The sequence below is a fragment of the Ammospiza nelsoni genome, chromosome 3 (assembly GCF_027579445.1).
Source record: "Ammospiza nelsoni isolate bAmmNel1 chromosome 3, bAmmNel1.pri, whole genome shotgun sequence".
Taxonomy (NCBI): domain Eukaryota; kingdom Metazoa; phylum Chordata; class Aves; order Passeriformes; family Passerellidae; genus Ammospiza; species Ammospiza nelsoni.
Window position 1 is genome coordinate 42,633,879 of NC_080635.1, and position 4,300 is coordinate 42,638,178.

Consider the following 4,300-nt stretch of genomic DNA (forward strand, 5'->3'; position numbering starts at 1 on the left):
TTTGCTGCAGTTCAGTTGGGCTTTTTTCCATAAATGAGTTCTGGCTTATTTTGTCCATAAATAAGTTCTGGGTACACTGACGAAGTTAAGGGGAAAATGCCTTTATTCACACATGGGGGCCACATGCTCTGGAACTCCATATCCCTCTTCAGTGGTTACAGGCAGAAAAACAAAACAAACCCATCAAACACACTGTTCAGAAAAGAAATGTTGTGGTGGAGAACACCTCTCCACTGACACCCTGGAGATGAAAAGGAAGAAGAAAAGGACAGAGACAAGGTACTAAAAGTAAACTGACCAGAATAAGGACTGCAAAGAAAGAAGTGCTGGAGCAAATGCTACAACACCAACAAGATAAGCTACCTCACAATGTATACTCTCCTGAGACTTGTTTCTGACATCAATTTTACATGTAAAATTTCATGGCATTTTTTACTCTTCACTCTCCTCCAATTTTACCAAATTCCTCTGTCAGGCACACCATGATGCACATTCCAAGCATCCTAGACACTACTCTCATACTGAGATCCCAAAAGCAATTTACAGCCTAATAATCTAGTGAATGAGCACCTAACATCAGACTCTAAAAGTGGGAGATTTGGAGAAAGAGAACAAAGGCAAAGATGAGCTCTTTAGGTTTCATCAGACAGCACAGTTTATCCCTAAGCATAGCAGAAAATTTACGGAGACAGCATAAAAAACACAACAACTTTTAAGAAATCTATGCACTTTGCTTCCTCATCCCTCCTGGTTTGACCTAGAAAATACGATGGTTGATGGAAAAAAGAGAGCAAATATTCCTTGAGTGGTCCGGCCAAATACACATAGTGCTAGTTATCATTAGACAATGAGGTTAGAACAGTCTGGTCCACTTCTGGTATAACATACCAAGTTGAGAACTCAGTTACCCTTTTAGAGGAAGACATACCACTGCTCTTTCTCTCCTCAATGTTGTAGAAAACCTCTTCCAGCTAAATTCCTTCCAAGATTAGAAAGGCATAGTGAGTTTTCTAAAGGTTCTAGAATGGAAGAAGAAAAAGGCAGAAAATCAGAACTGGATTATTCTCATGAAGTGCACTTCAAAAATTACTTAAGGGATAGAAGAAATAGGATCAGTAGCAGAAGACATCTCCATTTGAGCACTTACATGGTAGATTATCTTCTCAATGATCCACAGTGTTTGAAAATGCTAAAATTCAGTTTACCAAAGTTAATTCACACCTTTCTTTCAATGGTTGAATCACACAAATTCTTAACTGATGCATTATTCCACTGAAAGAAAATTCAATCCTATTCAAGTGAACAAGAATAAAAGATGGGGAACTGACACAGAACCAGTGATACAGACATTTAAAGCAATCATAGGACCATTCAGCAATTTTGATTTGCTACACACTGATATTTCCTGCCCTGAAATTAAAGCTGGTCTGCAATGGAAAAGAACAGAATTCAGCCTAAATCCTCAGAAAGTTGATGAAGACAAGTAGGAAGCATTGTTATTGCAGGAAGATGTGGAAAATCACTTGCAACTCAAGTGTAAGTAATCTCTCTGTGCCTTTTTGGTTTGGTACACAGACTATATCCTTTTCCCCTGCTTTGGAGGATACAACCAAAACTGTTCTATTTTCAATCACTAGTCTGTACAGGTCTCAGAATCTGCTGCTTTGGTGACAGCTGTTGTAGAAATTTAACTGTATAGAGATGCAGTCCTGCTGAAGTGAGCAGTTGCACAGCGCATTTACAATCCTATAATCTCACTCTCAGGCTACAACTTACATGTCCATTTTATAATAAGAAAACATTGCTGAAAACAACAGTAGCTAGATCTAGGATGATGTTTCTACTCCTGACTCTTAAGAAAATTAAGAGGTGTGGGGAGAACATGCTTTCTGTGTTCATCTATTAGAAGCCTAGAAAAATATAACAGGTACGCAAACTCCTTGTTCATAAGCAGTAAGAATTACATCCACTCAGCAGTGTGTGCCTAAGGCTGAGGATTTCCACAGGCCTGAAAGAGACAAACAGATCTGTCATCTGACAAGTTGGTTCACTTTGCTGTGGATGCTCCCTTGATTGTGTATGTGCCATGAACGGAGAGATGCTAAGTAAATTAGAAAAGCCAAATCCTGCTCTCCATTACTCAAGATTGAATGCAAGCACCACCATGTAATTTTAAGCAGCAGGGCTTCTTTCCTCACTGCCTCCCTTCAAAAAATCAGTATTAGAAAAGTCCTAACAGCCACCTTTCCTAATTGCTTCAAAAGCACCATGATATCATGGCTGTGTCTTCTCAACTAAAATGTGATCAGTTTCCAACAGTGAGGAATGAAAGCCCTCAAGCTGTGAAAGGTTTGTTCACTACAGTTTCACTTCACCCAACAGCCATGTGCTACACATGTCCTGTCTCTAAGTACTTGGAAAATTTGCATAATCTGGGCATTATGTCCCAAGCTCTCTAAATGCTTCAGGAAGAAACAGGTATTTTTAATTAATAATGTGGAACTAGAATTCCAGTGTTAACTTTTCACAAGGTAAAAAAAAAAAAAAAAGTAAAAAAAAAATCAGAAAAACAAAACACAAAGAAAACCAGGGCATTTTTTGACTTTAAAGCCCTAAATTCAACTCCTACTGTGCCCAGACTGTGCCTGTCCTTCACATGTGGAGGCATCAATAGGCAGATCTCTCTAGGTTCAAGAAAGCTCTTGGTTACTCCTTCTACCATTTTAAACCCTAGTAACGCTTTCAAATTTCCTGCTAAATAAAGACGCACCTTTCACTGATTTAACTAGGTTGGAAGTTACAAACATTGTACATGTAGGCAGGTAAATTCTAATAGATATATAATAATATATAATATAATACAAATAAGAAATGTGCCAGCCTTGAATAAATTCTAGCTTAGTGAATTAAGTTTGAATTTGAAGGAAAAACAGGTAGTCTGAATGTAGTAACATTTAAGTAAGATACTTGCAGTAAAAATTATTTTAAAAATTAAATTACTTTATGAGTTTTTGTCACGCAGCCCTTCACACCAACATGGTCAGTGAAAAAACCACATCAGTTAAATGAAAACATTCAAAACCCAAACAAGAGCTAAGCATATCCCATGATGAAGGAGCAAAGCAGCAATGAGAAATAGCACAATTGTGTTCCTGAGAGCACTTTATCCAGCTCTGCCTAGGGTTAGAGACAGGCCTAGGGTTAGGGTTCCGAAAATGACCAAGCCCAGAGCTCCAAGCACACTGCAGCTGCAAAAGGCATGCCAAGGGGAACACAGAACTGCCACAACATGGCTCTCTCCACAGCTTTCTCCTTTGAACCAGCCTTAGACCAAGGCTGCTCTCCCAGGAGAGCAGGAATAACACTTGGAAGTTTTTGACAACCTGTAAAGAGTTAAAGCACTGCCAAGGCCACAGACAGAAGTTTCCATAAGAAAAGCCACTACAGCAGGAACTGGAGGTAAGCACAGAATAGAGGAATTGTGACAGGAAGGTGCTGATTCCAGACCTGTCACCAGTGAGATCTGGTTAGCACATTCTGGTTAATGCATCCAGACAAAAATTCTCTGGCAAACTGTGGGAGAGAAAGCCAGTGCTCATACTCATATCACTGTTCAAAATCACCCTAAGTTATGGGACAGATGGAGTCTGTGACCACCAACAACCCTGATGTGCGCCCAGATCATTTCTGGGGCTTCCCACCAGAGGACTGCACATGATTCACAGTGATAACAACAACAGTGTAGAACTCACCCTCAGGGGAGGTACCAGGGCATTCCCACCTGAATCAAAACAGTGGGTACGAACCCACTGAACCCATGTATGAACCCTCTTTGTTTCATGGCCTTCCCCCACCCCTGATGGATCATGACTGTGACCATTACTTTGACCAACAAACAACTGAAATGGCAACAATCAAGTCTTGTTGTGGGATCCATGGATGGTGATGTCTTTCATCTCTACTATGTACTCATACATTTTTTCTTTCTTTTCCTTATATATATTCTTAAATGATATCTTTTATATTAAATGATATAGTTACATATTAAATGATATTACTTTCATATTGTTCTATTTCTATAGACAATCATCAAAACGGCTACATACCTTTCCTTCACTGCAACCAAACTGCTCTAAAATAAACCAGATAGATAGATAGATAGATACAGCTCTAAGTGTATATATAGATATATAAACTCCTTCCACTCTGATCATGGGTTCAGTTAACAAGAACCTCAGTTACTTTGCCTCTGGAGTGGGTTGTAACACAGCCATCAACCAATACATTTGATTCAAAAACA